The sequence below is a fragment of the Panulirus ornatus genome, chromosome 48 (assembly GCF_036320965.1).
Source record: "Panulirus ornatus isolate Po-2019 chromosome 48, ASM3632096v1, whole genome shotgun sequence".
Taxonomy (NCBI): Eukaryota; Metazoa; Arthropoda; class Malacostraca; order Decapoda; family Palinuridae; genus Panulirus; species Panulirus ornatus.
The window spans coordinates 30,746,572-30,771,976 of NC_092271.1; positions in this window are offsets into that span (position 1 = coordinate 30,746,572).

Consider the following 25,405-nt stretch of genomic DNA (forward strand, 5'->3'; position numbering starts at 1 on the left):
TCCTTTAGCCCAGCTGGTACTTCACTTGTACTTATATATAGATTTACAATAGGTGTTATTGGTCCTTCTGATACTGGTGCTCCATCCTTTATGAATCTTGCTAGCAAATCATCTCCCCCTGTACTTTTATTAGCTCCTGGTGCCTTTATTACACAAAATATATACTCTTCCGTTATTTCTGTAAGCCTAAAATTGTTTTCTGTAATCTTTTTTGATCTGTAATAGTTTTTAAAATGATAAGAATCACTGCTAAAATCTTAGGAGCATATGTTAATTTACTAAATAAATTTGATGCTACAGATGTGAAAAATTTATGAAAATATGTTGCTATCTTTTTCCCATCAAAGCACTGTTTTTCTTCAATTTTAAGGACTGTTTTTGAATTTTCCTTTAATTTACCTAATGAACTAAAGTTTTTATTTTAGTCGTTCGTTGCCACAATTTCTTGCTATCATTATTACTTTCTTGTATTTTATCATAATCTGATTAAATGTTCTTAATATCTTGTATCTTATTTCTTACTTTATAAAACTTGTCAAAATTCTCTTTATTGCCTTTATCTTTCTTGTATTCAACCAAAACTTAACCCCTTTCTTTTAACCTCTAAAGAATTTCTGTAGTTTTCCAGGGCAGGAGAATGTCAAGTTGCCATGGAATATCTACACCAGGTCTGGTGCTACACCATGATAATGATGACTGCCCTGAGCTGCAGGTAATAGCACCAGGTCTGGTGCCTCACCATGATGATTATGACTGCCCTTAGCTGCAGGTAAAGGCACCAGGTTGTGCGGCACCATGATGATGATGAGTGCCCTTAGCTGCAGTAATAGCACCAGGCCTGGTGCCACACCATGTTGATGATGACTGCCCTCAGCTGCAGGTAATAGCACCAGGTCTGGTGCCACACCATGATGATGACTGCCCTTAGCTGCAGGTAATAGCACCAGGTCTGGTGCCCCACCATGATGATTATGACTACCCTTAGCTGCAGATAAAAGCAACAGGTTGTGCGGCACCATGATGATGATGAGTGCCCTTAGCTGCAGTAATAGCACCAGGTCTGGTGTCACACCATGATGGTCTCAGTGTTCTACCCCAATGCCGCAGCAGAAGCAAAGGGGGAAAATTGGGTAGAGTTGAGAGCTACAGTTGCTGCTCTAACCCACCCCAAATACGGATCAACCAAACCCTGATGTGCTGTATCGAACCGTTTGCGTACAACTTATGTACCAGCCTGGTTGCCGCGAGTGGCAGAGCAGATTCCTCACTGCGATCCACTAAGGTTTAACCCGGAAAAAGGTTAGGGGATTTGTCACGCCAATCGATGGCAAAAGCCCCTACATGGTAGACATATGGATTAAGATGAGTTGTGTATTTCGCCACCGTAACTGGACCTCCCTCTTGCCCTCACTTTCAATGCCGGCGTAGGAGGAGGCTGGCTTGGTGTGTGTGGTACGGAATGTGAGAGCGCGCGGGCGGTGGGGGAAAGGGAGGCGCTTGAGTCCCCACTCAAGGAGGTTTGCCGCCTTCCTCTTCCTCCGCCGCCACCGGCCTGCTCCCTCGCTCACGTACGACAATGTTATTAAAACAACCGCCAATCTAGTGAGTGATGTCAGATTCCACGGATGCAGTGTGGGACGATCGACAATGGTTCACTGATGTTCACCACCACCACCAACGTGTGTAAGGAAGGGAGGGAGGTGGGTCGGCCGAGCGTCATGGAAAGCGAGAGTGAGGAGGTGGCATGCTGGCTGGTTGGCTCGGTGTGTGTGGTATGCGCCCGTATATTTACTTACGTTTTATTTATATGCCATCGACATGTGTATTTCGCCACCGTAAGTAATCGTACAAGTCAATAGCATGGTACGTATGTAAATGTACAACTAACCTAACGTAAGTGGACCCCTACGCCGGCATTGAGAGTGAGGAGGGGGTGGCTGGCTGGGTGTGTGTGGTATAGAATGCGAGACCGCGCGGGATGTGGAGGTTTGGGGGGGGGGGGGTGGATTAAGATGAGTTGTGTATTTCGCCACCGTAACTGGACCTCCCTCTTGCCCTCACTTTCAATGCCGGCGTAGGAGGAGGCTGGCTTGGTGTGTGTGGTACGGAATGTGAGAGCGCGCGGGCGGTGGGGGAAAGGGAGGCGCTTGAGTCCCCACTCAAGGAGGTTTGCCGCCTTCCTCTTCCTCCGCCGCCACCGGCCTGCTCCCTCGCTCACGTACGACAATGTTATTAAAACAACCGCCAATCTAGTGAGTGATGTCAGATTCCACGGATGCAGTGTGGGACGATCGACAATGGTTCACTGATGTTCACCACCACCACCAACGTGTGTAAGGAAGGGAGGGAGGTGGGTCGGCCGAGCGTCATGGAAAGCGAGAGTGAGGAGGTGGCATGCTGGCTGGTTGGCTCGGTGTGTGTGGTATGCGCCCGTATATTTACTTACGTTTTATTTATATGCCATCGACATGTGTATTTCGCCACCGTAAGTAATCGTACAAGTCAATAGCATGGTACGTATGTAAATGTACAACTAACCTAACGTAAGTGGACCCCTACGCCGGCATTGAGAGTGAGGAGGGGGTGGCTGGCTGGGTGTGTGTGGTATAGAATGCGAGACCGCGCGGGATGTGGAGGTTTGGGGGGGGGGGGGTGGCGGTCCTCCTCCTCCTCCGCCCCCGCCACCTCCCGCTCTCTCGCTCGCGTACGAATACGTTACTAAAACAACCGCCAATCTAGTGAGTGATGTCAAACTCCACGGATGCAATGTGGGTCGATCGATAATGGGCCACTGATGTTCACCACCACCACCGTGGGTGAGGAAGGGAGGGAGGTGGGTCGGCCGCGCGTCATCGAAAGCAAGAGTGAGGAGGAGGTGGCTGGCTGGCTCGGTGTGTGTGGTATGCGCGCTGGAGGGAGGGGGATCGGCCGCCGCCTCTCTCTCGCTTAGGTTAGGTTAGGTTAGGTTAGGTTAGCGTATGAATACGTTACTAAAACAACCGCCAATCTAGTGAGTGATGTCAAACTCCGTTATTGTAAGGTCTTGCTATTGGTTCATCCTCCGTATCAAAGCACCAGTCAACACGCGGTGGGCGGGCTTGTTCAGGCGTCATCAGTATTGTACTGATGGAAGATTGTCTTATTTACCTGAGTCCTGGAGAACTCGTTTGTTAATTGTGCTCTTTAGTTTATCTCGCTTATGAATAAAAAGTTTTACCTACTACCGTGTAATCGTACCTTGACGATAAGAGGTAGTTAGAGCAGTCGTTGTCGCCCAGCAAATGTAAACAAAGCATTGTGGCCGATGATTGGTGCAGCTGAAGTCTCTCTCCCATAATGCCACCACCGCTGCCGGTACTCCAGATAGAGGTTTGTGGAACCTCTTTTACCATAGGGTTAACGTCAGCTGGACGAGCGGGTCGCGGTGTGTGTTGATATCTGTGTTTGTCGAGAAGTATATTCAAACTGGGCTGCTGTGGGAAACACCTGATCGTGTAGAAGTGTGCAGAGAATATGTACTGACAACAGCTTAAGTGAGAGTAACGTTTGTGCCGGATATTACATCTGCTAGTACCAGGACTCGTGTTCGTCGCAGGATGTAGCAGGTCAGTGATGTGTGGACACGTTGGGCTCGAACTATCTACGTAAATTTGATGTACACTGTTGTAAATATTTAGATCTGAGTTTATATGGTGTGAGGAATATTACTATAATTATCGTTCATACGTGGCACACGGAGTTTGACGAATATGTTACGATTTCTAAGTAAGAATTGTTTACGTTCGGTCGTATAATGGAATGTTACCCGTGTCTTTGCCTTGTACCACCACATCCAAAAGGTATTTAAGAGTTATATGTGTATGGGATTATCTAGTTTCATAATTTTGAAGATGCCTATTTCAGCAAGTAGGTTAACATTAACGCCATTATTATAACTTAGTTTCCTTATAAAGTTTCACAGGTTTTTCTTGAAGCTTTACAATACAAATAACCAAGAAATTGTATATTTTTCTTGATTCCGATATATTTTTCTCTCATTTTTTAGGTATGTTTTGTGTACAATATCTTCGTGTGAGGGTCGTCCGTAATACTCGAACATTTCTGTTGATTCATCATGCTAGAATTTCGCCCACGTCCAGGTGAGATCCTTGATGTATTCTGGGAAACGTTTATTTTTTTCCGCTTATCCATGGAGTTTTTATTTGATTATATTTTTACTTGCTTTTAGTCTTTCGGTGTTGATTTCCTCCACTAGTCTTTCTGTAGCTGGTTGTTTGGTCATTTGGGTATTTACGCTAATTTTTTTCTAAAAAATTTCTGATCGATCCAGACTTGCTGCATTCAGATCAGGCTTTCAAAGTCATGTAGGACGTCATTATTTTGCGCAGTGCATAAGTTGACTGGAAACGTTACCATTTTCTAATATATATATTTATGTAACGACCAAAGAAAAATAATGCAGTTATCCATGAACGCTTTATATTCATGGTTATTCACAGATAATGTAACCTAACAACGTGCGGTGCCCACTATATATCGTGGTCTCCCATCTTCACACCAAAATACAATTAGTAGAAGATTTTCACTAGGTGTGATATTTGTCTTGTTTGTGATTTAGGCGTAAAAACTCCATTCGCACAGCAGAAATTGTCCTGTCCATTGATGTAAGATCTTGCTTGGAAGCCTTTTTCGTTCTGAAAGTGAAAGTAACAGTAAGCGCAATAAGATATAGCAAACCATTGAACACAACACATCGGTTTTCATGTACAGTGACAAAATCCTGCTTTGCTGTTCCATTACCTCCTCGCTGCCACAACACTCGGTGAGTGCATAAGGGAAGCGCCACAGGGCTGCTTCAGTTGTCATAAAGCGCAGGACATTATTTGAGTCGCGTTGTTTCTTTATTTTTCATTTTGATGTCTGTTAAAATTGTATGTAGGAACTTCGTTTATGCTATTTTTTAACTATTATTGCCATCGTTATTTCTGGGAGAAACAACGCAGTATTATAATCCGGAGCAGTTAGTCTTGTTTAAATACGGAAATGACGTAAAAAAAAGTGTACAAGACTTTTGAGTTCCACACAGTGGGTGGGGTGGTTGGGCTTTAGAGAGAGGGAAATACTGGATTACAAATATATAAACTGACACACCACCGTCCTACCTTAACGTAACTCGAAACGTAATCAATCCCAGCCTAACTTCACCGTAACATTACGAAGTCTAACGACCCATAAGACCAAACACAATTTAGTCTTAACGTTACGAAGCCTAACGTTCTTTAACTTAGCCAAGCGTTACCTAAAGATTACCGCTAGTAAGAAAATTAACGATTATCAAACCTAACCAAACCTATTGTAACAATTTCGTACCTATAACGAAGGAACCACTAAGAAACTTACCTTATTGTGAATGATGCAACATGGAGGAGGAATTGATTGAATCGGTAACTCGTCCTGAAAATGATCTGATACAAAGACTGCCAGATATCCGACTGCGGGTTTTCCATAGACAGAACATTCGCCCGATTATTTACATTATAGTACTGTTATTTTCCTTTCTGCCATATTTTTTTCTTATAACTGACCTCGGAAAATTCCTTGTGATGGTATATTGTTTATATAGCCGCCATGATATCCAGCTAGATGTAACGGTTTTTACTATTATCTAGTGTTTACATTAATTTTTGTGGTGTCTTGGATGGAGTTAAAGGTTCATTGTTGTGTAGAATGGAAAGTTGAGGATTTCTCGTTCTCTAAATGACAGAGGACCATACTCTCAAAAGGTTTAGCATAAGATCTCGTAAAGATGTAGATATGAAGGGTAGTTGGTTGTTTGGGTATTAGGATACTAGTAGTCGTCCTAGAGGTAATCTGCCACTTGACTCTTGGAGAGTGCAAGACGAGGATTGCGTAGGTGTCGTGTAATGTAGCAGGTGGTACCATCTTCCCGTGGTCAGGGCTACGGCAAGTTCACGTTCTGAATTGGGTAAATCGGATCATAATGTTCCTTGTTCATCGTAAATTGAATTAGTGCATTATCTCTGCTCATCCTTAACATATCTGCATTTCAGAAGTTAGATTTACAAAGCAGGACGTAATAGGCATATGTGTTAGTAAGTTCTGTATTGTTGGTTTGCATGACAGACGACTGACTCTCATAAATATTATTTTCTCCTAATGCTCTACCGATAGGCGTTTATGTATTCGGTCCATTAACAAATAGTGAGGATTTTCAGAGTTCGGTCATCGCTGCCGGGCAGTTGTTACAGTAAATGAACGAAATTTTCGTTGCAGGTTTCCTTGGCGATTCTTTTTTCTTGGATAAGTTTAGTTTTATCGTCTGATACACTTGGATCAGTGTTTCTCAAGCTTTCATGACTCTCGCCTGTTGGCTTTCACGAAATACTCGCTCACCCCCCCCCCGCCCCCATTTCTTTTGAAGAATTTGACATTTTGTGTTGTGTTTTAGTATTGAGGATCAGCTAGTTCGTCATTTATGTAGCCTTGTATCTCGTGAGCATGGATGAAGACAAATTAGATAGAAATAATGTCAAAACATAATATGTATCAAGGGTATAAGTATTCATTTTGGCCAACACTTAGGTGAGCCAAAGCCAAATTACACCCAATATCATAGAAACCAAAAACACGTTAAATCTCGTAAACCCATTAGAACAAACAAATCATATGCAAACGAATTAAAACTGTCGAATCTAATATTCAACTATTACCATACTGGAAGTAAAGGATGATTTGAATCTTGTGCATTCAACGAGGTGGGTGCTGCTGCCATTCTTTCAGAAATTATAGGTTTCGGGGATAAAAGAGCACTACGCAAGTAGTTTTCTAGTATTCGTTAGATTACGCTGTTTTGTGTCCAGGACAATGGCAGAGATAAATAGAAGAGAAAATCCTGAAACGAAGTGCTCCCTCGCCAAGTTTTGGGTAGACTGGGAGTTATTTGACCCAGAGCTCTTCCATACTCATGGTTTCAAACTTATCATTTGCACTCGCGTCGCGCATAAATTCGATGGCTGCTTCTTGCACAGGATTCGTTAACTACCCCACATCAATGTTAAATGGATACCACGCCAATTTCCAACACAAAGATATGGAAAATGGCGCATAGATTCCTCGGCAACGGAATCCAGATGGGATAGATTTTTTCTTTGTGTCCAGACCATACTGATCATGATCTTTCCTGTCAGATTGGAGTTCCTTGAGATGAGACTATGAAAATGTTCTGCCGTTTCCAGAACCGAGTTTTCTCCTCCTTGAGACCTCTGATTACATCATAATGCACAATGATTGCCTTTCTTGTAATTGTAAATCGAGTTTGTTGATGGTCTCGGAAATATGTACAAGGTACGCTAGTGAAAACTAAATCTTTTCGCTTGTAAAGGCGTCATACAGATCTTGTTTCTGGCTTTATTGGGAAGAGTTGCTCTTCATATTTGCCACGTTCATAGAGCCGACTCGACACGATTCCTTTTCAAGGCCAGCGGGCTTCCATGTGGAAGCAGGAGAATTTTATGATCAGCAACTAAATCTGTGCAGAGAGCTGCAAAGAGGCCAGACTATAAAGATCTTCACAAAATAATCAACTTCTATTAACCAATTCAATGAATTGCGTAGGTCATCTTGAAAGATGAATTACATGTTTTCTTAAAGGGTTTTAGCAAGTGCTCATCTGTGGATGAGGCAAGAGTCCCAGTTATGGCTCCATTCTTTTCTTTGACCAATTCTATGAATCCCCAACGAGAGACAAGCATTGTTAGGGCACAGTCATTGGACACTCCGACATACGTTTCCCATGGAAGATAATTTTCTTGGGGAACTTTCAAAGATACTAGAAGCTTTTCACGTGGTCTCCAGTGCTTTCCAGAGAAAGATTCTTTCATAACTCCTTCATCCTCTAATGTAGGATAAACAAGCAGTTGAAAGCTTTGGTCAGCATCAGTGGTTTTGTTGTACTGTTCCAAAGCGCTGGGATTCTCATTTGTATAATTTGTACTTTGTCATCTAGAAGTTCATCAACGCGACGCTTCAGTGTTACCAGAAAGTGACATCTTGGATAACTTTTTGTGGATCTGCGCCAAACACAATATTTGTAGGTCTCGAGCATGATTTCATTAATCTCTTCAATAGTGAGCCGCCTTTGCTTTGGCAATAAGCAGTGACAACTCGTAAGATGCTTCCACCACTTTGAACGATTCCTGGTGAAAAGCCTCCGTGGTGTCCACAGTCATGTTTCAATTCTGTCTGGCTCCGAAGAACTTCTTAAGCTGGCCTTTGGTTGCTTTGTGGTTTGAATTTCGCGGTAATGACTTTAATATTGTTGTCAGGAATATGTGTGAGGAATTGATAACCAATGCTCGAGACAACCTGGGCTAGTTAAAGGAATTTTTAAGTAGGAGAAATTTGACATCGTTAAACGTAATAGTTGGGAATAAGTGGTCTTCTGTGAGGAAGGATAAGTGTATGACTTGACTGGGTCAAAGTGGCTGGGTCTACTTTGTATGTGCTGTGCAACTATCTGAGTGTTGGGGATGTGGTTGATAAATACCCTTCCAATGTTTCTAAAAGATGTTGAGTGTCTTGAAGGTTTTGATGTTAAGTGCTATTTTTTAGCCTGTTGACGTCTGTTTTGGGTGTACTTTTGAATTAATGGATTTGCTTCTTCAAGTCTTGAGATTGTGTTTTTTTCTCTGCTGTGGTGATTACTGAATTCTTAGGCTCTGTCTAAGGCTGTTCATTATGTGGTTGCTCTGAGGTTGTTCATTATGTGGCTGCTTAGGGTAGTGAGATCCCAGCGTGTTAGGCCTAATCTGTGTCAGTTTTGGTCAAATCATCGACGGTAGCACCAGAGAAGACTTGGTTTTGGTAGCAGGGAAGGAGTAGTATCTTGGGGAGAGTGTGATTTGGAGACTGTTGACAGCTGCATATGATTTGCTGATGTATGTGCCGTATCTCTGTGTCTGTGAATGTGACGGATTGATAATGGCAATTTTTCGCGTATGTGTGATTAGTGAGTTTCTGAATGTGTCCCAGTGGGACTTCTTGTAATGATAATGAGGTTATTAGATGAGAGTTGAAGGTAGAAGGGAATGTAATCGGAACCCCATAGAGACCTGGGAGATAGAAATTGAAGGTAATTGCTGCCCCACTGCTGAAGACAATGTCTGGTCTGCTTTTACGTGTTCAAGGAGAGTAGCGGTCAGGCGGTGGTTATTGTAGTAGCCGAACACGTTGGATTGCAATATTTTAGGTATTTTATTTTTGGAAAAAATCAAATGATTTAAGTTTACCTAGATAACCCAATTTCATTCGATTGTGATTATTTTTGACAAGTTGTCTGGTCATGGGTCGATGACGGTCTGGGGTTTGACGGGGAAGTGTCTTCGTCGAGGTATTGAATTTCAGTGTTGGAAAGTGTATTGATGGAGAAGTTATCGTATGAGTTAACGGTCTGATTCTGGAGGTCCTCCAGGAAGACCAGGTTCAGTGTGGGGGAGGAAGGAGGAGAGGAATTGATAAGTGGGGACCTGGAGTAATTGATGGTCTGGGAGGTGATGGGAGTCGTGGTAAAAAATGTAGAATTTTAGGGAAATTGAGGAAAGCTTTGCAGTAGTGCTGGTGGTGGCCAGGGACGTTGGATTTGTGATAGAGCTTAGGGAAGTGGGGATGTCAGGATGATTGGTAAGATTTTTAGTGGGGAGTGAGTGGTTGTTGGGAAGGGAAGCAACAAGTTCAGGAGTCTTTAACGTTGGTAGGTTGTTGTAAGTAGAAAAAAAAAAGAAAAAAGAAAAAAACTAAAATCGTAACTGCTCAGGAAAATGGATTTTAAAAAAACCTACATGCATTTTTGTTTGAAACGTGAGGAAGTCATTGAAATTTGTTTGGAGTTTCTTGAGACTATGAAAAGGTCCAGATGTTTCCGAAGCAGTTTTCTCCTTGAAACTTTTGATTGCATAATATGCTATGGTAATTGCGTTTCTAACTTGTAGATTGAGGTTGTTGATACCCAGAAATGTGCACAAGGTACGCTCGTGAAAACTAAAACTTTTCTCCTGTAAATGCGGCTTACAGTTCTACTTGTTTATGGCTTTATTGAAAAGAATTGCTCTCTCTCTTGCGTTCATAGAGCCGACCCTGCATTATCATTTTGAAGGTCAGATGACATCCATGTGGAAACGGGAGAGCTTTGTGATGAGGTCCAACATCTGTGCAGAGATGCAAAGAATATAAAGAGCTCTTTACAAAATAACCTTTATTGCCAAATTCAACAAATTGTGTAGGTCATTAGGAAGTTGAATTACTTATGTTATCTGTTGAGTCTTGGCAGCAAGTGCTCCTCTGTGGATGATGCAAGAGTCCCAGTTACGGATCCATTCATTTCTTTGAACAATTCTATGAATCCGAGCGAGACATAAGCATCGTTAGTGCACAGTCATTGCAGACTCCGACAATCGTTTCCCATGAAATGTAATTCTCCTGAAAAAAAGACTTTCATTGATACCGGAAGCTTTTCATGTGGTCTCCAGTGCTTTCGAGAAAATCATTTCGTATTTCGCAACTCCATTCTCTAATCGATGATAAACAAGCAGTTGAAAGCTTTGATCAGCATCAGTGGTTTCATCGTACTGTGTTCCAAAACAGTGGGATTATCTTTATCATGATTCGTTTTGTAATGTCTAAAAGTTCATCAACGCAACGCTTCAATGTGTTACCAAAAAGTGAAATCTTGGGTAACTTTTTGTGGCTCTGCGCCGCTAAGCACAATATTTGCATGACTCTACAAGAATGATTTCAAGTCTTCAATAAAGTGAGCCTTCTTTGCTTTGGCAATAAGCATTGACAACTCATAAGATGGTTCCACCACTTTGAACGACTCCTGGTGAAAAGCTCCTATGATGTCCAACGTCATATGTTTCAACTCTTTAATTAGAATGTCTGGCTGCGAAGAACTTTTTTACCTTAAGTCTGGGTGCGACAAACTTCTTTAGCTTGCCTTTAGTTGTCTTGTGGTGTGAAGAGCGCGGTAATACATTTAATGGTGTTATCAGGAATGTCAGTAATTGAAAACTAATGTCCGAGGTACCTGGGGCAACTTAAAGGGATTTTAGGAGAAATTAGACACCGTTGAACGTAATAGTTACCAGTAAGTGTATGATTTGATCTGGGTAAAAGTGACTGGGTCTACTTTGTAATTACCGTGCAATGATTTGAGTGTTCTTATAAGGTAAGGGATTTGGCGATACGGTTGCAAAATACACGCCCAGTGTCTCTGATAGAACTTGACAATAACTCGAGGGTTTTGATGTCATGTGCTATGTTTGGGATACGTTACCCTATATATTTCGACTTGTACATTTACTTAAGTTCTACTTATATGCCATCGACTTTTACATATACATATGTTTTATATACGTCATCGACTTGTACATCTACTTACGTTCTACTTATATGCCATCGACAGGTTAGGTTACGTAAGGCTTGAAATGATAATCATAGAAAATGGTGAAAATTAGTCCTTGTAGAAAATGGTAAACATTTTAGGGGTAACAGATACATGTTATGAATTTTTTAGGGTTTAAAAAGTTGGGATACGTTTGTCTCTCTCTCTCTCTCTCTCTCTCTCTCTCTCTCTCTCTCTCTCTCTCTCTCTCTCTCTCTCTCTCTCTCTCTATATATATATATATATATATTGACTTTTACATTTATTTACGTTTGATTTATTTGCCATCGACTTGTACGTTTACTTACGTTTTATCTATAAACAATCGTCTTGTAAATTTACTTAGGTTTTTTTTATATGCCATCGAATTATACATTCACTTACGTTTTATTTTTATACCATCGACTTGTACATTTACTTATGTTTGATTTATTTGCCATCGACAGGTTAGGATATGTTAGGCTTGAAATAATAATCACAAAATTGTAGAAATTATTCATTGTTACACCTAAAAAGTTTACCATTTTCTACAAACACGTTATGAATTATCTAGTGTTTAAGAAGTTGGAATACGTTACTCTATACATATGTCTTGTACATACGTTTTATTTACATGCCATCGACAGGTTAGGTTACGTTAGGTTTGAATTGATAATCACAGAAAATGGTAGAAAATAGTAATTGTTGAAAATGCTAAAATTTTTAGTGGTAAGAAACGTGTGAATTTTTTAGGGTTTAAGAAGTTGGGATACGCTACTCTCTCTCTATATATATACTTGTACATTCACTATCGTTTTTATAAGACATCGACTTGTAAATTTCCATAAGTTTTATCTATATGCCATCGAATTATACATTCACTTCCGTTTTATTTTTATACCAGCGACTCTTACATTTACTTACATTTTATTCATGTGCGATCGATAGTCTAGGTGACGTTGGGCTTGAAATCATAATCACAGAAAATGGTAAGTTATTCAGTGTATACAATGGTAAACTTTTAAGGGTTAGCAAACACATGTTAGGAATTTTTTAGTGTTTAAGAAGTTTGGATACGTTACTCTATATATGTATATATGTATATATATATATATATATATATATATATATATATATATATATATATATATATATATATATATCGACTTTTACATTTACTTACCTTTTAGTAACGTACCGTCGACATGTACATTTACTTAAAATCTATTTATAAGCCATCGACCTGTACATTTACTTACGATTTATTTATATGACAACGAATTGTAATTTTACTTACATTTTATTTATATGCCATCGACAGGTTAGGTTACGTTAGGCTTGAAATGATAATCACAGAAAATGGTAAAAATTAGTCATTGTAGAAAATGGTAAAATTTTTAAGGGTAAGAAACAAATGTTAGAAATTCTTTAGGGTTTAAGAAGTTGGGATACGTTACTCTACATACATTGCCTTGTACATTTACTTACGTTTTATTTATATGCCATCGACTCGTACATTTACTTACTTCTTATATATAAGCCATTGACTTGTATAACTAGATGGCATATAAATAAACAGTAAGTAAATGTACATTTTCTTACGTTTTGTTTATATGCCAGCGACTCGTACATATACTTACGTTTTATTTATATGCCATCGATTTGTACATTTACTTTCGTTTAAGTTGTATGCCATCGACTTGTTTATTTACGTACGTTTCATTTATATGCCAGCGACTCTACATTTACTTACGTTTTATTCATATGACATCGACTTGTACATTTACTTTCGTTTTATTTATATGCCATCGACATGTACATTTACTTACTATTTATTTATAAGCTATCGTCTACATTTACTTACGTTATATTTATATGCCATCAACTTATACATGTACTTACGGTTTATTTATATGCCATCGAATCGTATATTAACTTGCTTTCTATTTATAAGCCATCGACTTGTACGAGTCGCTGGCATATAGATAAAACGTAAGGAAATGTAAATTTACTTACGTTTAATTTACGTGCCATTGACGGGTTAGGTTACGTTAATCTTGAAATGATAATCACAGAAAATGGTAAAAATTAGTCATTGTTACGCCAAAAAAAGTTTACCATTTTCTACAAACACGTTATGAATTTTTGGGTGGTTTAAGAAGTTGGAATACGTTACTCTATATATATCGACTTGTACATTTACTTGCGTTTTATTTATATACCATTCACTTGTACATTGTTTACGTTTGACTTATAAGCGATCGACTTGTACATTTATTTACGTTTTATTTATATGCCATTAGATTATATATTTACTTTCGTTTCATTTTTATGCCAGCGACTCGTATATTTACTTACATTTTATTTATATGCCAACCACATTTTAGGTTACGTTAAGCTTGAAATGATGATAATAGAAAATGGTAAAAATTGGTCTTTGTTACCCCTAAAAATTTTACCATTTTCTACAAACATATTGGATTTTTTAGGTGTAAGAAGTTGGGATACGTTACTCTGCATATATCGACTTTTACAATTACATATCTTTTATATATATGCCATCGACTTGTATATATACTTACGTTTTATTTATATGCAATCGACTTGCACAATTAATTACGTTTTATTTATTTGCCAGCGACTCGAACATTACGTTTTGTTTATATGTCATCGACTTGTACATTTATTTACGTTTTATTTATATGCCATCGACAGGTTAGGTTACGTTAGGCTTGACATGATAATCACAGAAAATGGTAAAAATTAGTCATTGCAGAAAATGGGGAACTTGTTAGGGATAAGAAACACGTTATGAATTTTTTAGGTTAGGTGTTGGGATACGTTACTCTATATATATCGACTTGTACAATTACTTATGTTTTATATGTATGCCATCGACTTGTACATATACTTACGTTTTATATATATGCCATCGACTTATACATTTACTTACGTTTCATTTATATGCCAGCAAATCGTACATTTGCCTTTTATTTATTACCCATCAACTTGTACAAGTCGATGACATAAAGATAAAACGTAAGTGAATGTACAAGTCGATAACATACATAAAACGTAAGTAAATGTACATGCCATCGACTTGTACATTTACTTGTCGATCGATAATGGTTCACTGATGTTCACCACCATCACCGTGTGTGAGGAAGGGATGGTCGGCCGCGCGTCATCGAAAGCGAGAGTGAGGAGGAGGAGGTGGTGGCTGGCTGGCTGGCTCGGTTTGTGTGTGGTATGCGCCTGGGGCGGTTGGGTTAGGTTAGGTTAGGCACGAAAACCATAAGAGTCTTGTCATACTTGTACGAATGCCTGTGGAGTTCCTTGGTCGTAGGAGCTTGATTCTCCTTTTTGTTGTTGGTTTGTTAGGTCTCCCTGTACCGTCGTCTAAGTTTCTGCCTCGGCAAGTACATGCATCCTGTCGCTCGGCCATGCGCGTGCGAATCGTAGTATTAGTGTTCGACTCCAATGCCGCCGCCGCAACAACAACATCAGCGGCAGCTGCATTAGTAGTATCCTTCTTCAATTCCATTAGACCCAGTCTAATGATATCCTTGGTCTGTCTTTTCGAAGACATTCTTATCCGTATGGAACCGTCATGGCCCCCGCTGCAGCACGGGGGAGACGACGCCTTGCCGTTTATGGCTTTTTCCTATTGTGAGAGTTGCCTACCTTCCCCCGACGCTTCAATGCAGCACATTTCCTGAGAATTCCACAAGATGGGATTTTCTCCTTGTTTTAAAAAGGTGCGGGATGTTGTGGTGGCACCCGCTCCAGCCAATTGTTATGATGATGATTAGACGGTGATGATTAGACCAGAGCTTCTGCCTCGGCAAGTACATGCATCATGTCGCTTGACCGTGCGCGTGCGAATCGTAGGTCTTAGTGTTGTACACCAATGCCCCAGCAGCAGCAAAGGGAGGAAATTGGGTAGAGTTGAGAGCTACAGTTGCTACTTTATCCCATCCCAAATACGGATCAACCAAAACCTGATGTGCTGTACCGAACCGTTTGCATACGACTTGCGTATCAGCCTGGGTGCCGTGAGTGGCAGAGGAGTCTCCTCACTGCGATCCACTAAGGTTTAACCCGGAAAAAGGTTAGGGGATTTGTCACGCCAATCGATGGCAAAAGCCCCTGCATAGTAGACATATGGATTAAGATGAGTTGTGTATTTCGCCACCGTAACTGGACCTCCCTCTCGCCCTCACTTTCAATGCCGGCGTAGGAGGAGGCTGGCTGGGTGTGTGTGGTACAGAATGTTGAGAGCGCGCGGGCGGTGGGGGAAAGGGAGGCGCTTGGGTGGGGGGGGGGGGGGGGGTTGCCGCCCTCCTCCTCCTCCGCCGCCACCGGCCTGCTCCCTCGCTCACGTACGACAATGTTATTAAAACAACCACCAATCTAGTGAGTGATGTCAGATTCCACGGATGCATTGTGGGACGATCGACAATGGTTCACTGATGTTCACCACCACCACCAACGTGTGTAAGGAAGGAAGGGAGGTGGGTCGGCCGAGCGTCATGGAACGCGAGAGTGAGTAGGTGGCATGCTGGCTGGTTGGCTCGGTGTATGTGTGGTATGCGCCCGTACATTTACTTACGTTTTATTTTGGACTCTCGCCGCTTCCTCGCGCACCGGCCTGCTCCTCGCTACGGTGACAATGTTATGAAACAACCGCCAATCAGTGGTGATGTCAGATTCACGGGAGCTGTAGGGAGGGTGGACATGGTTCACTGAATGTTTCCACCACCACCCATCAACGTGTGTGTAGATGGAAAGGGAGGAGGGGGAGGTGGGTCGGCCGAGCGTCATCGAAAGCGAGAGTGAGGAGGTGGCGTGCTGGCTGGTTGGCTCGGTGTATGTGTGGTAAGCGCCCGTACATTTACTTACGTTTTAATTTATATGCCATGACATGTGTATTTCGCCACCGTAAAGTAATCGTACAAGTCAGTAGCATTGTACGTATGTAAATGTACAACTAACCTAACGTAAATGGACCCCCTACGCGGCATTGAGAGTGAGGAGGGGGGTGGTGGCTGTGTGTGTGTGGTATGGAATGCGAGACGCGCGCGGGGGTTGTGGAGGTGTGGGGGGGGGGGTGGGTGGCGGTCCTACTCCTCCTCCGCCCCCGCCACCTCCCGCTCTCTCGCTAGCGTACGAATACGTTACTAAAACAACCGCCAATCTAGTGAGTGATGTCAAACTCCACGGATGCAATGTGGGTCGATCGATAATGGGCCACTGATGTTCACCACCACCACCGTGGGTGAGGAAGGGAGGGAGGTGGGTCGGCCGCGCGTCATCGAAAGCGAGAGTGAGGAGGAGGTGGCTGGCTGGCTCGGTGTGTGTGGTATGCGCGCTGGAGGGAGGGGGATCGGCCGCCGCCGCTCTCTCGCTTAGGTTAGGTTAGGTGCGATCCGCTAAGGTTTAACCCCAAAAAGGTTAGGGGATTTGTCACGCCAATCGATGGCAACATCCTACATATATAGATATAAAACACACTCGAGCTATTTTCAACGACAGGCAGGTACTCGAAACTGATGATGATGAGAGAGATAGTGAGGATTGTGTGTGTGTGTGTGTGTGTGTGTGTGTGTGTGTGTGGTGGGTATGTATGCGCGCTCGGGGAGGGAGCAAAAATGTCAGCCAGCCGATCGCTCCCTTACGTACCTCCTCACCTCAGAGAGGTCCACTAATGATGATGTTCACCACCATACGTATGGAGAGAGAGAGCCCTTGGTTAACGGAGGAAAAGCTTGGGGAAATTTTTCGTGTGAAAATTTGCCTGTATCCTCCTCCTGTTGGGTCCCTCCATCAGTCGCTCCTTTCCGTACCTCCTCCTCACATCACAGATGTGGGTTCATTGCTTTAGGTGAGAATGTCGCCCCAAAAATATCGTCCCTTACCTCTGCTATAAGAGGAACTATTGATCAGACACGCCACCAGGCATTAAAAGTGGTTTCCCTCCCCTTGTGACTCGTATAATGTTCTCAGGTAAGGAAACTCGCTGCGGACGCTACTGGCGTCGATAATTGTGAGGTGATGTTTCCCCCTTACCTTCCATGCAAGGAGGAGGAGGGTGCAGCAGCATCAAGGGTTAGCTGAGCACCTTTGTCATGTTTTTCAGCTCCGACCCTCTATGTCCCATAGGCTGAGAGACAAGGAGAGCAAGGTGACGGAGCGTCTCCGGGACCATTTTTGCCCTCCGACACTCTGTGCGTGATAGGCCGAGAGGTAAGGAGCGAAAAGTAACGGAGCGTCTCCGTCACCATTTTTGCCCTCCGACACTGTGTGCGTGGTAACCTGAGAAGTAAGGAGCGAAAAGTAACGGAGCGTCTCCGGGACCATTTTTGCCCTCCGGCACTATGTGCGTGATAGGCCGAAAAGTAAGGAGCGAAAAGTAACGGAGCGTCTCCGGGACCATTTTTGCACTCCGACACTATGTGCGTGTTAGGCCGAGAGGTAAGGAGCGAAAAGTAACGGAGCGTCTCCGGGACCATTTTTGCCCTCCGGCACTCTGTGCGCGCTAACCTGAGAAGTAAGGAGCGCGAAGTGACGGAGCGTATCCAAGGCCATTATTGCCCTCCGATACTCTGTGCGCGCTAACCTGAGAGGTAAGGAGCGCAAATTTTACGGAGCGCCTCTGTGGCCATTTTTGCCCTCCGACACGCTTGTGCGCGCTAACCTGAGAGGTAAGGAGCGAAAAGTAGACGGAGCGTCTCCGGGACCATTTTTGCCCTCCGACACTCTGTGCGCGTAACCTGAGAAGTAAGGAGCGAAAAGTAACGGAGCATCTCCGGGACCATTTTTGCCCTCCGACACTATGTGCGTGATAGGCCGAGAAGTAAGGAGCGAAAAGTAACTGAGCGTCTCAGGCACCATTTTTGCCCTCCAACACTCTGTGCGCGGTAAACTGAGAAGTAAGGAGCGAAAAGTAACGGAGCGTCTCCGGGACCATTTTTGCCCTCCGACACTCTGTGCGCGGTAAACTGAGAAGTAAGGAGCGCAAATTTACGGAGCGCTTCTGGTGGCATTTTTGCACTCCGATACTCTGTGCGCGCTAACCTGAGAGGTAAGGAGCGAAAAGTAACGGAGCGTCTCCGGGACCATTTTTGCCCTCCGACACTCTGTGCGCGGTAAACTGAGAAGTAAGGAGCGAAAAGTAACGGAGCATCTCCGGCACCATTTTTGCCCTCCGACACTATGTGCGCGCTAACCTGAGAGGTAAGGAGCGAAAAGTAACGGAGCGCTCTGGTGGCATTTTTGCCCTCCGACACTCTGTGCGCGCTAACCTGAGAGGTAAGGAGCGAAAAGTAACGGAGCGTCTCCGGGACCATTTTTGCCCTCCTACACTCTGTGCGCGCTAACCTGAGAGGTAAGGAGCGAAAAGTAACGGAGCTTCTCCGGGACCATTTTTGCCCTCCGACACTATGTGCGCGATAGCCTGAGAGGTAAGGAGCGAAAAGTAACGGAGCGTCTCCGGGACCATTTTTGCCCTCCGACACTCTGTGCGCGCTAACCTGAGAGGTAGGGAGCGGAAGGTGACGGAGCGCATCCGAGGCCATTTTTGCCCTCCGACACTCTGTGCGCGCTAACCTGAGAGGTAAGGAGCGAAAAGTAACGGAGCATCTCCGGGACCATTTTTGCCCTCCGACACTCTGTGCGCGCTAACCTGAGAAGTAAGGAGCGAAAAGTAACGGAGCGTCTCCGGCACCATTTTTGCCCTCCGACACTCTGTGCGCGCTAACCTGAGAAGTAAGGAGCGAAAAGTAACGGAGCGTCTCTGGGACCATTTTTGCCCTCCGACACTCTGTGCGCGCTAACCTGAGAAGTAAGGAGCGCGAAAGTGACGGAGCGTATCCAAGGCCATTTTTGCCCTCCGACACTCTGTGCGCGCTAACCTGAGAGGTAAGGAGCGCAAATATACGGAGCGCCTCTGGTGGCATTTTTGCCCTCCGACACGCTGTGCGCGCTAACCTGAGAGGTAAGGAGCGAAAAGTAACGGAGCGTCTCCGGGACCATTTTTGCCCTCCTACACTCTGTGCGCGCTAACCTGAGAGGTAAGGAGCGAAAAGTAACGGAGCTTCTCAGGGACCATTTTTGCCCTCCGACACTCTGTGCGCGCTAACCTGAGAGGTAAGGAGCGAAAAGTAACGGAGCGTCTCTGGGCACCATTTTTGCCCTCCGACACTCTGTGCGCGCTAACCTGAGAGGTAAGGAGCGAAAAGTAACGGAGCGTCTCCGGGACCATTTTTGCCCTCCGACACTCTGTGCGCGCTAACCTGAGAGGTAAGGAGCGAAAGTAACGGAGCATCTCCGGGACCATTTTTGCCCTCCGGCACTCTGTGCGCGCTAACCTGAGAAGTAAGGAGCGAAAAGTAACGGAGCGTCTCCGGGACCATTTTTGCCCTCCGACACTCTGTGCGCGGTAAACTGAGAAGTAAGGAGCGCAAATTTACGGAGCGCTTCTGGTGGCATTTTTGCACTCCGATACTCTGTGCGCGCTAACCTGAGAGGTAGGGAACGGAAGGTGACGGAGCGCATCCGAGGTCATTTTTGCCCTCCTACACTCTGTGCGCGCTAACCTGAGAGGTAAGGAGCGAAAAGTAACGGAGCGTCTCCGGGACCATTTTTGCCCTCCGACACTCTGTGCGCGGTAAACTGAGAAGTAAGGAGCGAAAAGTAACGGAGCGTCTCCGGGACCATTTTTGCCCTCCGACACTCTGTGCGCGGTAAACTGAGAAGTAAGGAGCGAAAAGTAACGGAACTTCTCTGGGACCATTTTTGCCCTCCGACACTCTGTGCGCGCTAACCTGAGAGGTAAGGAGCGAAAAGTAACGGAGCGTCTCCGGGACCATTTTTGCCCTCCGACACTATGTGCGCGCTAACCTGAGAGGTAAGGAGCGAAAAGTAACGGAGCGTCTCCGGGACCATTTTTGCCCTCCGACACTCTGTGCGCGGTAAACTGAGAAGTAAGGAGCGAAAAGTAACGGAACTTCTCTGGGACCATTTTTGCCCTCCGACACTCTGTGCGCGCTAACCTGAGAAGTAAGGAGCGCGAAGTGACGGAGCGTATCCAAGGCCATTATTGCCCTCCGATACTCTGTGCGCGCTAACCTGAGAGGTAAGGAGCGCAAATATACGGAGCGCCTCTGGTGGCATTTTTGCCCTCCGACACGCTGTGCGCGCTAACCTGAGAGGTAAGGAGCGAAAAGTAACGGAGCGTCTCCGGGACCATTTTTGCCCTCCGACACTCTGTGCGCGTAACCTGAGAAGTAAGGAGCGAAAAGTAACGGAGCATCTCCGGGACCATTTTTGCCCTCCGACACTATGTGCGTGATAGGCCGAGAAGTAAGGAGCGAAAAGTAACGGAGCGTCTCCGGGACCATTTTTGCCCTCCGACACTCTGTGCGCGGTAAACTGAGAAGTAAGGAGCGCAAATTTACGGAGCGCTTCTGGTGGCATTTTTGCACTCCGATACTCTGTGCGCGCTAACCTGAGAGGTAAGGAGCGGAAAGTGACGGAGCGTATCCAAGACCATTTTTGCCCTCCGATACTCTGTGCGCGCTAACCTGAGAGGTAGGGAACGGAAGGTGACGGAGCGCATCCGAGGCCATTTTTGCCCTCCTACACTCTGTGCGCGCTAACCTGAGAGGTAAGGAGCGAAAAGTAACGGAGCATCTCCGGGACCATTTTTGCCCTCCGGCACTCTGTGCGCGCTAACCTGAGAAGTAAGGAGCGAAAAGTAACGGAGCGTCTCCGGGACCATTTTTGCCCTCCAACACTCTGTGCGCGGTAAACTGAGAAGTAAGGAGCGAAAAGTAACGGAGCGTCTCCGGGACCATTTTTGCCCTCCGACACTCTGTGCGCGGTAAACTGAGAAGTAAGGAGCGCAAATTTACGGAGCGCTTCTGGTGGCATTTTTGCACTCCGATACTCTGTGCGCGCTAACCTGAGAGGTAAGGAGCGAAAAGTAACGGAGCGTCTCCGGGACCATTTTTGCCCTCCGACACTCTGTGCGCGGTAAACTGAGAAGTAAGGAGCGCAAATTTACGGAGCGCTTCTGGTGGCATTTTTGCACTCCGATACTCTGTGCGCGCTAACCTGAGAGGTAGGGAACGGAAGGTGACGGAGCGCATCCGAGGTCATTTTTGCCCTCCTACACTCTGTGGGCGCTAACCAAGAGAGAGAGATAATATGAAGCTCCTCCGACTGCTTTTGGCTGCTGCCTCACCAGGACTACAGGTGCCAAATGTATCTGAGGAGGAGGACTGGGACAAACATCTCTACCCACGGTCTGTTATTACTGGTACAACCGTGGGGAGTTGATGATGGAGAAAGAGAAAATTAGAAAAAAGCATGGCCTCTATGTTTGTGAGGTGTTTTGCTTAAGATAAGGTAATAACTGTTGTTGGTTTGTGAGACGACGGTACGGGGAGACCTAAGTTTCTACCTCGGCGCCTGGGCAGGTACATGCTACACCATGTCGCTTGGCCGTGCGCGTGCGAATCGTAGTAACAGTGATCTGCCCCAAAACCACGGGAGCCTCCTTCAATGCAACGTCCTCCTCCTCATGAATGAGAAGAAATGATATCGTTGGTGTGTCTTTTCGAAGACGTACTACTACTATTACTACTACTACTATCTTCTTCCTCCATTATATGGAACCGTCACGGCATATGCTGCGGCACGGGGGAGACGACGCCTCACCGTGGAAGTAATAAGTACTTTTCGTAAGTGTCTTTCTTCCTGGTGTAAGCGCGGCCTGCCTTCCTCCGTCGCCTTCAAGTCAACGCTCTTTTTTCTTGATCTATCAGGAAACTTTCTTATTAGTCTTGTGCTAAAGAAAGGAAAACCTTATATTTTTTCCTCTCTCATCCTGACACGGCTGGTTTGTGACTCCGTTGCGGCAAGAGCAAATGCCTCTCTTGAGCGACAACCGTAACGGAAAGGAGTATTATAATGGAGCAGCAAATGAAATGTTTGTGTTCTCCAAGAATGATGTTAAAGGGCGTTGCTTGGCACGTGTGTGTGCAGAAGCAATGTAAGTAAAGTTGACTTCTGTTACCATAGAGGCATCGAAGTTGATGATGGACAGAAAGAGAAATAAGAATGTTTCATTTGTTTGAGGCGAGGTGAGATTGGATGGTTAGTTGGTCGGTCGGTCGTTTGCTTAAGAAGGTTGTTGTGTTGTGCAAGTACAGGGGGTGAGTGAGCCGAGTTTCTACCTCGGCACCTCGGCAAGTATAACATCGATGGCTTGGCCTTGCGCGTTCGAATTGTAGTAACAGTGATCTGTCCCCAATTCTGCAGCAGCCTCCTTCAATGCAACTTCCTCCTCTGACTCCTCTTCAGTGAGAACACTAAAGGATCTGATGACATGCATGCATTGTTGTGTGTGCGGGGTAGTGCTGTAGTTGTGGGTGTACTTACGCCGTGAGAGGTTGGTTGTTTTGCATCATATCCTCTAGCGTCTTACACCGGAGCAGCAGCAGCCGCCGCCGGCCAAGTGTTTATCATTATTATGACTAGTTAGCAGAACACGGACCAAAACCTCGAGTTAAGGGACCTAAATGAATGCCTGTTTTGATCCCATCAAAAGGTGTTGGTTGCTATAGACAGCAGGACGGTGGCTATGGAAGTTGGAATCCGCAAAGGAGTGTGTAACAACTCACGTGCCGAAGCAACTAGCAGCCCTTAAAATGGTATGGCGCCCGAGCATTCTCCCGATACTCGACCGCCGGGGCACTAATGGTCCGACACGTATGTGGTCGGGCCTCGAAGCCCCGGTGAGTAGGAGGGTCGCTGTGGTGTGCGTTGAAGGGTACGGCGTGGGCCGGCCTGGAGCCGCCACTGGTGCAGATCTTGGTGGTAGTAGCAAATCATCAAGAGAGACTCTCCTCGAAGGCCGAGGCGGAGAAGGGTTCCATGTGAACATCAGTTGGACATGGGTTAGTCGATCCTAAGCCCAAGGCGAGAGCCTGATCCCACGTTAGAGGCAACGACCACAAGCGAGAAAGTGGAGGGGTTGGTTGGTTGGTAGTAGTCGTAGTTTTTGAAGCTTTACAGCTCAGAGCTGCTGCTGCTGCTGCTGCTGATGCCGTGGCCTCTTCGTCTTTTTCCCGCAAAGGTGAGCGGTTGCGAATCGTCATGGAATGACGTGTTGACAGCGGCCTTAGTAGTTACAGTAATCATGATATTGCTGCTGTTATTACGAGACCCATTTTTTGTTGACAGTTCTTTGATACCCCACCGGGTGTTGCTAGATGGGTTCAGTAGCGAAAGGGATTACGGTTATAATTCCGCAACCTGGCCCCGGACACCAAACAGGTGACTGTGGCAGCATCGAAAAGCTTCTCGATGTAACATGGTCTGACTGCCTTGCTCCTCTTCTTCTTAATACTTCTACGTCTTGTGTCCGTTGTACGACTGTCTGTCTCTGAATGCTTGCTTCTTGCATCATCACCACCAGCAGCAACAACATTAGCAGGATTAGTAGAAAGAGGAGGGGGAGTTGGAGTTTATGGCAGCAGCGTGCATGGGAATGCCGTTGATAATTTTGTTGCGGCTGCAGTCGTGACATACCTGTACAGGAACCCGGTTGATTGTGGGTTGATGGACTATAACAGTTGCCTTTTGGGTTCACTTTAGTCCCACCTCGGCTGGCATCAAGCAATCAGCTCAGAACTGGCACGGACAAGGGGAATCCGACTGTCTAATTAAAACAAAGCATTGCGATGGTTGTAATGGATGTTGACGCAATGTGATTTCTGCCCAGTGCTCTGAATGTCAAAGTGAAGAGATTCAACAAAGCGCGGGTAAACGGCAGGAGTAACTATGACTCTGACGAGGGAATCGCAAGGGTGAAGGAGACCGGTGTAAGGGTTAAGTTGGGGGACAAAACAGTGTCAGCATTGGCTTTTGCCGATGATTTGGTTCTGGTTGCGCAGACGCCCACTGGCTTGCAGAAGGCAATGGACGTGATGGCTGCGACCCTCGCGGGGGCATGGGCTTCAGGTCAACCCAGGGAAGTGTCGTACCCTCAGCATGGAGGTCGACGACAAGCATAAGACTTGGTACGTCAATAAGAACAGGGCGTTCCAAGTCTTGGAGAGCGCTGTCGGATCCATGAGTGCTGAGGACGAATACAAGTACCTCGGGATTCTTGTCGGGGCCGGGGGTCGGCGTAAGTCATACGGGGCTTTGCTAGAAGAGGGGCTACGAAGCATCACCAGAGCACGCATGGACAGGCAAGTGCGAGTGGCGGTCCGCCGTTGGCTGCGCCTAGCCCATGACGTGCCCTGTGCATTCTTCCACTCGGCAACTGGAGATGGTGGGCTGGGTATACCAGACTTTGTTTCAACCGTCCGGCTAAATAAACAAGCGCGGTTCGACCGACCCAGTGATTCAGGCGGCTGTCCGGGAGCCTGCAGTGTTGAGCAAGCTGCAGCGCTGGTCTGGACCCGCATGCATTGCTGGTCGACAGGCGGGTAGTAAATCCGAACGCCAGCAGGTATGGAGGGCCAACCTGGTCAGCACCGTCGACGGTGCAGCTCTCGCTTCATCTGCCGCTGTGCCTCAGGTGAGCAGATGGGTGAATAGCGGGAACCGTTTCCTGTCAGGCGCTGATTATGTGAGGGCTGTCCAAGTGCGGATAGGTGCATTACCCACCCCTGCCAGGGCGTCCAGAGGCCGGCCCGAGATCAACGGCCTCTGTGACACCTGTCAGAAGCCAGGTACGCTGGGGCACATCGCACAGATGTGCCCTCGTACACATGGCGGGAGGGTAAAACGGCACGACAACATCTGTGCCTATTTGGCTGGGCGACTGAGACAAAGGGGTTATGAGTGTCCTGCGAGCCGCGCATTCCGATTGTGGGGTCCTTTCGGAAGCCGGACATCGTCGCTTCCAAAGGCACATAGGCCTACATAATTGACACACAGGTCTCTGGGGTT